We start from the raw sequence: 14,398 nt of genomic DNA, 5'->3' as shown, positions 1-14,398 counted from the left end.
TTGAGTATTCATCTTGATCTCGTATATAACTTTGACGTCTTTAAGGTCAAAAGATCAAATCTTCCCAACTGCGGTATTTGGGTCGAGGATCCAGCTTATATTATACTTTTCTAAGGCTACTATTAAATTTTCAAATAGTGAGGCTAAATAAGTTAACTGTTAGTCACTTACTCGTAACAGTTAGCTTGTCTCTCTTATGTGAGGTTGTAAATGACACTCTACTTTAGCTTATAAGTTTAATTGAATACTTTTGTCCACCACTGATTTCATATGTTGGGCTTAATTACTCGCTAGAATCTGTTACTCCCTTGCTCCTTAATATTTGTCCTATGTAACTTTCTTTTATAGTTTTGAATGTAAAATTATGAGTAACGATATGATAATGTTATTACCTTAAAACCATAAATTGAGACGTATAACACTTAAATATGTTTTTTTCCTCTACATTTTGACGAATAATCATTGGCATATAGGAACATAGGGAGTATAATTCTAGCAAAACCCGCCTATGCGCATTTTCTTAGAACTTGAAAATGAAAGAATCCAATCTAAAAAGAAAAGTTTTACTTCGTATTTAATTTTGTCTGCCTGATTTCTGTATTCTTAGTGATGAACAAGAGTAAGATAAATGATTTAAATGGTGCTTACATTTCCCATAAAAAAATGTTGTCATGCTATGATACATAGAAACAAAAATGATAAGCCGTCCCATATCAATTTTGTCTTGATGTTTGTCTACTAATGTAATGAATCTACAGGTGTCATTCTGAACCGTTAAATCCGATTGTTTCAAACCGATTTAAAAAGGAACTGAACCGTTAAAAACCCATTTTTTGAAAATCAAAAATCGATCCGACCCAGTTTTTTCAAACCCGAAACTGAACTGAACTAAACTGAATTCGTGCGAACCGTTATTAACCCAACCCATTATCAAGCCAAACTGTTATAACTCGAAACTGACAACAACCCAAACCGATTACGTCTGAACCCGATAGTAACCTAACCCATTTTAAACCGAAAAACTTTTAAACCTGACAAAAATCCGATAAACCTGAATCGGTCCAACCCGTAACCCGTTGTGACCGAACCATTTATAACCCGTAACCCATTGTGACCGAACCGTTTCCAACCCGTAACCCATTGTGACCGAACCGTTTCCAACCCGTAATCCATTGAGACCGAACTGCTTACGACCCGTAACCCGTTGAGACCGAACCGTTTACGACCGATAATGACTGAGTCGTTTACAACCCATAACCCAATATGTTTATGATCTGATCATTTTCAACCCACTACTCGATAAACATAACTTATTTATGACTTAACTTGATTATAACATGAGTTGTTCCTACCCATTATCTGGCTAACTCGATTTGATAACTATTCGACTCGATTTTAACCCAATATGATTTGGACTGAAACCCATTTTAAATTGGGTAAACCTGTTTTCAAACCGACCAATTTCACTCCAAACCGATTATGACTTGAACCGATAATGAGCAGATCCGATTTCACCCGATTTGTTTTGAATCGAAACCCATTTTCAAACCGACCCAGTTTAACCCAAACTGATTATGGCCCGAACCGATTACAACCCGATCTGATTCGGACCCAAATAGTTTTGAACTGTAACCCACTTTAAACTGGCTAAACCCGTTTTCAAACCGATCTGATTCAACGTAAACTGATTATGACCCGAACCAACTACAACCCGACCCGATTAGGACCCAATCCAAATAGAAACCACAATTAAAAAAACAAACTGAACTAACCCGATGAGTTTCAAAACCGATCTAAACTGACCCGCTAATCTTTTCAACCTATTATAAACTGATCCGTTATAACCCGAAATTGATAAACCCAACCCAAACTCGAACTGTTTACTCGAATTTACACCCCTAAATGAATCTGATCTAAAAATGTATTTGTTTGTTCTCATCATGTGATTGCGCAAAATAAATGATTTGGAATTGTTTTCAATAGCAGCAAATGATCATCTACTTGTTGTCATATATATATGTTGTTTCAACGAATAGGAAATACGGAGTATATACTACTAAGCTAGCTAGAGATATTCCGTATTAGAATATACGAATTATAAGAGAGATAGAAAATTATACTTGTATCACACAATCACACTACTAGTTAAACTTTATAGAAAAAAAATTATTACAATAAATATATACAGAGCACAATAAATATCTATTTTTATACTCTAATCTAATTATTTTTCCTTCCTTTTTTCAACCTCATCTTGAACGGTATGTTTTTTACTTCTTGATTGATAATAATAATAATAATAATAATAATAATAATAATAATAATAATAATAATAATAAGCTTATTATTATTGGAAATTAAAGTTGATATTTTAAAAGTAATTGAGATGAATCAAATTAAATATCAGATTATATTTATTTTTATCTACACATAAATTTCAAAAGAAGATCAAATAGAAGTGTACATCTTGATAACAATAGCATAAAAGTCCAAATAATGTAATTAAAAAGAAAGAAGAAAGTACATTTTAACTAATTTCAGCAAAACTTAGACATGCAAGAAGACAAAATAGTTTCATTGATTAATAACTTTATTGCTTTTAATAGGATATATAGAGTTAAGGACCCACGAGGTTTCTTAAGTCAAAGTTGCAACAACTGAATTTTTTTAAAGTTGTTCAATGTATAAACACAGATGGATTGAATTTGTTTTTTCAAGAGTAATGAACATGACGTAAGGAGATTAGCGGCTCGGTTCGACGAAGAAGTTCAGCGTTGGAAGGCCTGATTTCAGTTTTTAGTGGTTATGATTTTTACTAATCAGGTTCTCGGAGTTAAATTGCTTAATAAAATAGTATATTTTTGAAAATGGAAACGGGCCAACGAGTCCAAGTCACAGTGACGCAGTCGGAAAGATAGGAGGAAAAGCAAGCGCAATTCCCTACACGATCAAACAGATTTACAAGCGATAAATCTGTAAAAAAAAAAACTCCGGAATCCACCAAAAAGAGTAAAACTCTTGAGAATATTATTAAAATGTCAAAAACTAAAAATTAAAGACGGCTAAAACGTTTAAATAGTCTAAACAAAGCCCTAATACGAAAATAAAGCAAAATTAAAATTCGAAAAATGTTTAAACGCTAGTTTCGGGCCTTAAACGAATTCGGATGGCTTAAATAGCCTGTCGATCATAGCGCTGTGAGTTAGACTCGTTGGCCCGTTTCCATTTCCGAAAATATATTTTATTAAGCAATCTGACTCCAGGAGCCTGACTAGTAGAAATCATTATCCTTAAAAACTGAAAATCAAACTCTTCGACATTGAACTTTTTCGTCGAACCGTGTAGCTAATCTCCCTACGTCACATAGGCTTTTTAAGTCACCCGAATTCGTTTAAGGCCCGAAAATAGCGTTTAAACATTTTTCGGATCTTAATTTTTGCTTATTTTCGTATTAGGGCTTTGTTTAGGCTATTTAAACGTTTTAGTCGTCTTTAATTTTTAGTTTTGGACCTTTAATAATAATCCTGAGAGTTTTACTCTTTTTTGGTGGATTGCGGAGTTTTACAAATTTATTGCTTGTAAATCTGTTTGTTCGTATTAGAAATTGCGCTTACTTTTCCTCCATTAATTCCGATTGCGTCAGTACATAATTGAATCCGGTGAGATCTTAATACTCAAAAGTTGATATATAGTATGAATCTGTGGTGATGATAGATCAAATGGTGCGTAAACACTTTGAAAAGTTATATATAGAAAGTGTGATACATTTTTGCGATAATTTTGTTCAAGTGTGTGTAAACACTTAAAAAGTTGAACATGCAAATAGCTCCATAAGATTTAGATAGTTAATGTAACTAGCTTAGTATAAATTTTGGAGAATTGAATGGAGATAATAGTTAATGTAACTAGCTTGATGCTAAATTCAACAGTATTATCGTGATAATAGGCAAACTACGAGCAAATTTTTTCAATGATAATTCTTACTCTTTTTTTCTTTTCTCTTCTATTATATTTTATTTCTCAACTAACACTTAAATAAATCACTTAATTCAACATTTAGAAGTATAATCTTTCATGAAAAAACAAAAAAAATAAGTTTCAAATTAAAAATGAAAGGATGAGAGGGATCAAGTAATCTTGATGTTCCCTAAAAATAAACATTGATCTTGATGTTGTCTTATTGAGAGGACATATATGAAAGCATCTTCTAGGGTTAGGTTATATTTTTTGTGGAGTATGATTGGCATTTAGTGCCTAAGTGGAAAGTAATATCGAAAAGGATACCATCCAAATATGGCTAAGCTACCTATATACTAGTACATTTATACTCTCTTTAGACTATAGACCCTAAAATTCCAAAATTCTTTTTGCAAGTTTATAAAAGTACCATCTATATTGCTGTCGTTTTGGCATTCACATATATTCTTCATTTTTTTTATTTGTTAAATTATTGTTATAGGTAGACTTATAGCTAGGTTTACGTCTTCATGAATCATATGATATAGAAAGTGGTGTTCTTGCTTGGATTCAACTTCCCTATAGTCGTGTGCATGTGAAACATTACGGATCGTTGGTGCAAAGTTTGCGGTAATGAAATGATTTATCTTCAAGTCGAATTGGGATAAAAAGGATATGGCAAAAAACTTGTATATAACGAGTATTTTTTAATCAGTGCATTTTGTATACAGGTGGCCATATTATGTGACCGCTTGTGAAAGAACAAAGTAACCTCTATAACACTGACCAAATAATCCTTAGGCCTTGTTTTTTTGAGCTTCTGGGCAAGTAGAGCAGAGTAAAGCGGATTTCAACAGAGCGAATTGAGTCACAGCAGAGCCGGGATCAACAGAGCAAAGCATATTTCAGCAGAGCAACTCAAAAGATCAGGGTCTAATGAACTGACCGAGTAACCTCTACAACTTAACACTGACAAATTAAAGTAATTTCTTTAACACTGAACAAGTAACCCCAATGACACTAATGAAGTACCCCTAAGATGGCTGACTATAAGGTGTGGCCAACCACATATAAAAGTTGGTGTTTTTCAATATGAGGTTGGAATCAATTAATTTAAAATCCATATTAAAATTTAAATATTGTATGACATACAGTACCTATTGAGACATAAGTGTATGTTTACAAGGACTGCATATAGAAATAGTTTGTAAATAAAACATGTCATTTAAATTATATGTGGGGTCGACTTGTAGCCCAAATTAAAGTTAATAGGGCTTGGCTCAGCAGCATGCACTAATGTCTCAATAAACTTAGTTTATGTTTGACAATAATCGTTGAAAATGAGCTCAAAGTGATGACAACATGAATTGATGAAGTAGTAGCTGAAACGGATAAGATACTGAACTTAAAAGGGTACAGTAATTGATTAAATCATATGTTTGGTAGAATTAATTTATTTAAATAGTTGTGTCCTGTATTAATTGTTTTTAATGAAATTGATATACATGGTTTTTTAAGGTGTTTGCCAAAAATTCCATATTATTCATTCATATATGAAATAATTTATGTTTTCTACTTCTTTTCACTTGAATTAGTTGTGAATTATATTTTGAGAAAAACCTTCTTTTTTTTTTTTTTTTTTTTTTTTTTGAGGAAAGTCGAAAAGACAACTAATTATTTTTTTAGGAGACTTATTATTTGCACTTAAATAGTTAATTTATATTTTATTGAGCTTATCTAAATTTATCGCTACTAAAATAAGTTGTTTTGAGCTAATAAATATAGATCGAGCTTTAATCTATAAAGGTGGTACAATGGAACCAAGTGCATATAAATTTTGATTACAATTGTCTTAAGATTGAAACAAAGAGGTATGTAGTATACTTAAATTTTAGTAGGTCTTAGAAATTTGTAACTCTTGTAGCCTTTGTGTAAAAATTCAAATTATACATATATAATTAACTTACTACTACACAGAATTTAAAACTGCTATTTTTAAGACCATGTGTAAAATTGTCTCTACATATATAGTAAATGGAAGATGATGTAAACATTCCTTAATCCTTATCTAAATATCAATCAATGACATTAAAACCTCCTTTTCATTCTACTCTATTAAGTTTTAAGCCTACTCTATGAAATACACCAAATATAGGATTACATAATTTTGTCTAAATGATACAAAACATTGTTTTCATATTGTAAAGTATGATTGACAACATGCTACAAGTGGGTAAACTCATGTAGCTCTCAAATATAAGTTGTCTATTTTTGAAGAGAAAGAAGAATACAAGACCACTACAATATGTTCTCATTTTATAGTAGTATAAACCAAATGAAGATTAAAAGTTGTATTATCATTATCGTCAATGTGGGTATGAAAATAGTTACATTAATTGGTTGTCTACAATATGACAAACTAGTAAGGGACCCAAATTTAAGCAAACCTAGCCTTCAATTGCAAAATCCATGCAACTAGTTTAACCATGGAAATCAATAAGGGGCCCAAATTTAAGCATACCCAGCTTTCAATTGCAAAATTCATACATATAATAATACAAATAGGTTAACCATAGGATTGCCTTAAATTTAGATGCATGCAAACGTGTTTTAAATTTCAAAACATCTAAGAAAGTCATTTTAAAATAATATGAAAATTAAGGGCAATTTAGATATTTTAGATAGACATCAAATCATAACTTGGCTTAATAGAATAATCTGTTAATTTTAACTTGTATGCTATGAGGCAATGCGACAAAAAATGCATCATTTAATTAAATACCTACCAATTAGACCATTACGAAGAGTAATGACTTATGCTAAAAAGGGGAGAAGATATCAAGAATTATTTTGATTTTTCAGTACAATTACCTACCAATTAGTGATAGTGGAGATGGTTCAAGTGATTAAGGCTTCTCTCCCGATTTTAAGAAATCTTGAGATTAATTGAGACGTCAAGATTATTATTACGAAAACACAAGAAAAGAAAAGATATTTAAATAATTTCAAAGTGAAAGACAAAAACACTTAAAACAACCTTCAAGTCTTTACCTATCTTGTATCACAAAAAAAAATATAAAAATAAAGCCGGTGAAAGACAAAAACACTTAAAACAGCCTTCAAGTCTTTTACCTATCTTGTATCACAAAAAAAAAAAAAAAAAAAAATACCTTTTTTTTTTTTTTTTGAGGAAGTCTTTACCCACCTTCTAGAAGTCGTAAAAGTAAATTTTGATTTGCATTAATCAACAAAACAGCTCCATGTTTAATTAATTTCTGTAATTATTTCACTTGGCTACACAATATCCATCCATATACGAACTATGTGATGCTTAATGGTAAGAAAATTAATGGCAAATAATGTTACAAGGTGACAAAGAAAATTTCACGTACAAATATTGTACACTTTGAGTGTACACCATTTTACATACTTTTGTTATTTCAATTGTATTTAATTTTCAGGTGTGACTAAGGTTCGATCCTCATCCCCACCCCTCCTGTGATAGGAGGGGCACCCCCGTATCTTACTGTATAAAAAATAAAAAAAATTGTATTTGATTTTCAAGTTAGAACTAGAAAAATTCACATATATCAAAGCGTTTATAATTGCATTTAATTTTCTTAAAAGGTGGCATACAATAATTAGGAAAAATTGTCCGCAATAATCCGACCTTTGTTTCATCCGCTCAAAATAATCTCACCTTTTGATTATTTTTTAACAATCCGACCTTTTATATCAATTCGCTTTAAATGGTCCCAGGTGACCAGTAATCTATTAAATAGGTTAATTTTATTTTTTTGTTTTAAAATACGTCACTACGTGATTCATCTAAAACTTAAAATTAAAAAATAATTGAATTTAAAAAAAAAAAAAAAAAACCGGCAGGCCGCAGTCCCAGCTACCCCTAACACAGCCTCAACCCCACCACTTGAAGCTACAGTTAACGGGGCGACCGAATATGAAGAATGAGACAAGCTGCCGCTAACCGAGCGGCAGAAATTGTTGACGGGGGCGATGAGTGGGGCTGAAATCGAGACAAGGGAAAGGGAGGGAGGTCGAAATTGGGGCAGGGGAAAGAGAGGGAGGCCAGAATCGCGACGGGGGAAGGGGAGAGTGCCAAATTCGGGACCGGGAAAGGGGAAGGGGGTTGGAATCGAGACGGGGAAGGGGAGGGGGATTTCGGGGGTGGTTGGTGATTTCAGGGTGAGGGGGAGGGGGAGGGTGGTTGGCGCGACGCTCCGGCTGGGGGCCAAGCATGGGGGTTGGGCTGGTGGAGCTGCGTAGCCGTGGAAGGTGGTTGGGCTGGTGGGGGTAGTTTTTTAATTAATCACTTTTTATTATTTTTTTTCTTTAAAAAAATAATTTTTTTTTTCGACCAATGAGATTCCGACACGTGTCATGTAACTTGATATAACTAAGTTAAACGACTGGTTGGGACCATTTAAAATGGATTGAAATTAAAGGTCTGATTATTAAAATATAATCGAAAGGTGGAATTATTTCGGACAATTTTTCCCAATAATTATAGAAGTTACAAGTATTTATTTATGCTATTAGAACCTTCTAAGTTCTAACTAATGTCAAAACGAAACAATAATATGAGTGATTAGCCCATGGGGGGGGGGCATGCAACAAGTAGCAGTTACATAAATGATAATAACAGATACCAAGTTAAATTAACAACTAAAACAATTTTAGTAAGTTATGATAAATTCAGATAAGGGTGAAGGCTTGAGGCTATGATGCTAAGCCATCATGACAATTAGAATAGATATATGCATGATTAATAAGTTACTTTAAAATATTAACTAAATCAAACATATCACAAAATGTAGTCACTAACGATGAGTTAGTTACGTCACAGAAAGAGAGAGAAGTGAGTTTGATTAATCTTAAGGATAATAGATTAATAAAATACTAACTAAGCTAAAACCTAAGTTAGGGAGTTTATATTATAAAGCGCTCCCAAAACAAAAAATAGTATAGGTCGAAAATTAGGCTCAACTCATAGCCTCATACTAGAAAAATGTTGCCCGTGTAATAGATATATACTCCGTAATAAGTTTCAAGGACGTTGCCCTCAAACCCCCTAAATAGGATGCATCGGCCTTCGAACTCGACTTGTTGATCTAGCAGCGAGATCCTCATGAATTTCGTTCAAAGGAGCTAACTAATTGGAATATTCAAAGAACATGTATGTGTTCATGAAAAACTAGCAAGGAAAACATAGTAAATCAATTCAAAATGACAAGTAACATGACATTTCAATTCAAATGACAAACTATAGTTTCTTGGAATGTCAAATCAAATTAATTCAACTTGTGCCTTGTCCTTTCCTCTTTGCACTAGGTGAAATTAGTTGCCGTGATTTCTTGCTCATCTTATAAGATTTAACACTTAATTGGACCATCTATAAAATAATAAATCATTGCTCGACTCATTATCATTCTTTATATGGCTTGAGGTTCGTTCTCATGGGGACTTGATTATTCATTTATAAGCCAATACAAATTTTAGCACGTACATTTTATATTTGCTAGTCTTGATTCATGATGAATTATTTTATTGCAACGAAAAACACTTCTTTCGTTTTTAGATAATAGTCTTGTTTCAATTTTTGCACAAGTTTGAACGCAACAATTACGTATAAATGTTCTTAAATATGTATTTAAAAAATTGTATAACATTGATACCGTGAAATTATACATTCAAACGATTGAATCAAATAATCAAATAAAATCTCACTTGAGTATGTTTGTTTTTTCCTTGCATATCTATCTTAAGAGATTATTAGATCCTATTTTCATTGGATTCTAAATTAAGCATCAAATATGTTTCCTAATTCCATAATTAATTTTGGAATGAAAAAAAAAAATTAAAAATGCAATATCGATCAATTTATGAATTTTCTTTTTTTTTTTATTTTTTATTATGCTTAATATTATAACTTTGTAACTCATTATCTACAACCCTAAGAACTACATAAGTTTCTGGAAAAAAAAAAAAAACTGCATAAGTCATTTCTAAGATAGAATTAGTGAATTAAAGCACAAACAAATTGGATTTAAAGTCATAATTATTCAAATTGTTGTCTAATAGGTTAGATAGAAAAATTGAAACTAAATCAAAGGATTCCAGTCCGATCCCTTGACCCATGTCCTTGAAAATTACTCCGTAGTGACTTGACTAAGGATTTATTATTTATGATATCAATTTCACAATTCAAGGGGCAATTGCAAGGCTCTTTTTTTTTTTTATTTATTGGGTATTTATAATTAAAGGTCTAATCAGGTAGATACCTTTAGAGCACTCTAAACCCTACAATAATCTAAAGAGTTGCTTGTTTGTAACTTTTTATCAACATGGTCAAGGAAATAGGATGGTAAAAGTGTAAATTTTAGAATAAGTTATAAGTGGATGGATAGAATAAAAGAACATTTGACGCAGAAAGTAAACAAGTGTTTGAACAAAAACGGAGGGATAAATATAATACAACTGAATGAATAGTTTATTTGAACTCAAATTCACAAAATTATCAGGAAAATACTTCTAAATATAGAAAGTGGAAACCATCATCCAGAAATAGCACGTCCATTATTCATAGGATTATACATTTATACTTGGTATGTACGTTGTACCAAGTAGTATAAACAAATCAATTGACCCTCAACTATGTCAGGGGGTAAAAGGGCAATTTGGTAATTGTAGCTGATTTGAACCTGGCCTATTTTCTTCTTTTTTGAATCGAGTATATTTTTGTAGTTTTGTTTTTGTGTTTCGTCTTAGAGCAAACTCCAAGGGCAATTAGGACCAATTGTAGGTGATATATTGATGGTATATCTACTTGCGGACAAGACGAGGCACATGAAGAGATGAACTATAGATCGATGAGAGCCGAGGAAGGCAAGGGAGGGACAATATATATTAATAATTTAAGAGATTTGTGTTGACGTGTACAATGTCTAGTTTTTTTGGTAATTTTAAATCAGATTTGGGGTAAGGTGTAACATGGATGTTTTTTAAGGGGATAACCTTTAATTACGAGTATAAAGGATATTATGATTACCTTTATATGATTTTTACAAGAAAGTTTCTTGTAAAGATAGCAATATTAACAGTAAAAAATAGGCAACTATATATTGTTTGAATGGAGTTAGTTTTTAATCATTTTAGGGATGATTTTACACATGATGTACAATAGATATTATATATGAAGTATCTGTTTTAAATTCTTAATTAAAGTTTGTCATTTATGAATGTATAATGTATTCATGTTGGAGGTAGAAAATTAAATGATTGGATTGATCTTTATTACATTAATTCTACTCGTTAAGCTATTTAAATTGGTTCTGGGTTTAGTGGGGTAGGTTCAAGTCTGGTTAGGTCAAATTTAAGTAAGGTAAAGTCATTTTAATTCAAGCCTCGTTTAACTGATTACTTGAGTTTGGGTTACGCTACTTATGTCAATCAAATTTTATTTAATCACGTAGAACAATTAATCATTGATGTTCTATTAGCTTAGTTTAAACGGATTTTTCATGAAATACCACTGAGTTTTTCCAAAATTCACCATATACCACACAAAAATTTTTAATTCACCATATAACACTGAATTTATGTACATTAACGCAGAATGCCATTTTTTCTAACTGTCGTTAGTCTGCCGTTAACGCCGTTAGTAATTAAAGTTAATTGTGCCACGTGGCTTTCACTTATTGGCTTTCAATAAATTCGTTTAATAATCTAATTAACTCTTAATTAATAAAAAAAAATTAATCAATAATTTTTTTTTATTTTTTATTTTTTCCCCTTCACCTTCATCAATGGCTGCCTCTTCCCCTCCACCTCCATCCTCCCCTTCCCTCTCTTTTTACGGCATCTCCCTCCTCCTCCTTCCCTCCCTTTTTTCGGCAGCCCCCCCTCCTCCCCCTCCTTCCCATTCCTGGCAGCTCGCCCTCCTCCCTCTTCCACTCCCCCGTCCCCAACCTTTTTCGACCTCCCATCCCATTCCCGTCCCTTAAATCGATTTCCCGACCACCCTTCCCCCTTCTTATCCCTAACCAGAAAACCCCAATTAACTGGTAAACTTCAACCCGAAAACCCCAATTAACCAAAAAACTGATTCTCTTCGACACTCAAATTCGACAAAACCCCAAGTGCAGGAAGAGGGACCATTTCACTTACAGACAGGCTCGGCTTTTTACTGTCTTCATTGTAGTCGGTAAATAGAGAAGAAAGAAGCACACGAGACAAAACCGCAGACGAAGATAGGGGGTTTACAGGGGAGCAAACAGAACAGAGGTTGGAGGTTTAAGAAAGGTTAATGGTGGAACTGAGGATTACGATGAGAGAGAAAGCGAATAAAGAGAAGATTGATATGAAGAGAAGAGAGAAAGAGGTTGAAGGTAGGAGGATTTTCTTGGATTTCTGGGATTTTTTGGGAGATGAAAGAAGAGATGAAAATGGTGTGAGAGAAAGTAGGTGTAAAAATGGAGATGGGTTGGATTCGAATTCAAGATTCTTGCTCTCGCCATTGATATTGAGTTGAAGCTTTTCTGGATTTTCTGGGTTTTTTTGGGGTTGAAATGGGAGCACTAAGAAAGTGGTTCAATTTTTTATTTTTATTTTTATTTTTTGATAATTAATTAAATAATTATTTAATAGTTAAATAATTTAAAAGGCAACCAATTACAAGCTGCCACGTGGCACAATTAACGTTAATGACTAACTGAGTTAACGGAAATGGCATGTTGTGACATTTATGTTAAACTCGGTGGTATATGGTGAATTAGAAATTTTTGTGTGGTATATGGTGAATTTTGGAAAAACTCAGTAGTATTTCATGAAAAATCCGTAGTTTAAAGTATCTCGCAAACGTTTGATAGCCTACTTTTAACTAGACCTAACAAATTAAAACTAACTCAATTTGACCCACATAAAAATTGATCCAGCTAACCTCAAGCCTTAACAACTTGAATAATTAATACAAATAATGATGTCATATTAGCCAAACAAGTTGATTAATTTTGTAAAAACTGTTAACAAAATTAATGGGTGAATCAAAATTTATGAATTTAACAAAAAGAAAAATAAAAAGATTGGTTAGGATGTAGTTGTACATACATAGTATTAGACCTGGCAATTCTGACTTAGACCCGATGACCCGACCCGAATGACCTGAAATTGACCCGAACTCACCCATACCCAACCCGATTATACCCGACCCAAAGTTGACCCGATACCCAAAATGACTCGACCTGAAATTGACCCGATACCCGAAATGACCCGACCCGAAGTGACTCAACCCGAATTTGACCCGATATCCGAAATGACCCAACCCGTATAGAACCGATACCTGAATTGACCTGACCCAATTTTAACCCGAATTAATTGACCCGAACATACCCGAAACCCAAAATGACCCGAACTAGAACTACCTTATACGCAAAATGGCCTAAATTGATTTAAGCCCGCATTACGTGCGTGACCCGAACATGCCCAAATCGAAATAGCTTGAACCAAACCGACTTGGTTATTAAAACTTTGTTAGTAATGTGTAACATTGTAAGTGAATTAATTTACGTATTTTTTGTATTCCTTTTCTTGGCTCTTTTCACCATTGTGTTTAAACTTATAACAAATTGGAAAAACGATTGAAACTTAATGGTCATACTATAAAATCCATACACCAAACTTGTGGAGTTTCACTACAAGATTAGTAAAAAGATACTAAAATTTCAGTGAATAATGGTATGCAAAAATAAACTTGAAAATCAAGCTCCAAAACATTACTTCAATAACAAATTAATGCTAATTAGTCACAACTTTAACAAGTGTTGAAATAAAAGTGGTACAATAATTTCTGCGTCAACATTTACATAACAAAATGTTCAATATTACAAGTTCTAATTGACAAAGATAGCAACCAAACTTATATTCTAACTACCGTACTCCAATATTCCACCCTAAAATTGTTGACATCAAGCACGTGTTTCGGTTGGAGCCCAATCCACGTAAGAACCAACAAATCCATCATCTTCATTTGCTACATAAACATAAAAACAAAAATTACTATAAATTTACAAATAAAACGTAAAATATATAATTTTAAACCAATAATATAATCAAATACACTATAAGTGCAACAATAAAGGTATACATATGTTTTTTTTAAAAAAAAAAAAACAAAGCAAACAATACTTACTTTCATAAGAGAACATCCAACTACGAGTTATTATTAAAGCCTCCACATTTTCAGGAATGTAAGAACTTTTCCATTTATTCAATATTCGACTTTCTATGCTAAAAGTTGATTCTGAAGCAACGGTTGTCAAGGGCACAACCAAAATATCTCTAGCAAGACGGGAAAGCTCTTTATATCGATGTTCATGTTCTTTCCAAAAAGCTAATATGTCAAGCTCCGCCGTTTGATCAAGTTTAG

This window comes from Chenopodium quinoa, unplaced genomic scaffold, assembly GCF_001683475.1.
Source record: "Chenopodium quinoa cultivar QQ74 unplaced genomic scaffold, ASM168347v1, whole genome shotgun sequence".
In the NCBI taxonomy this organism is placed as follows: Eukaryota; Viridiplantae; Streptophyta; class Magnoliopsida; order Caryophyllales; family Amaranthaceae; genus Chenopodium; species Chenopodium quinoa.
This window is presented reverse-complemented; position numbering follows the sequence as displayed.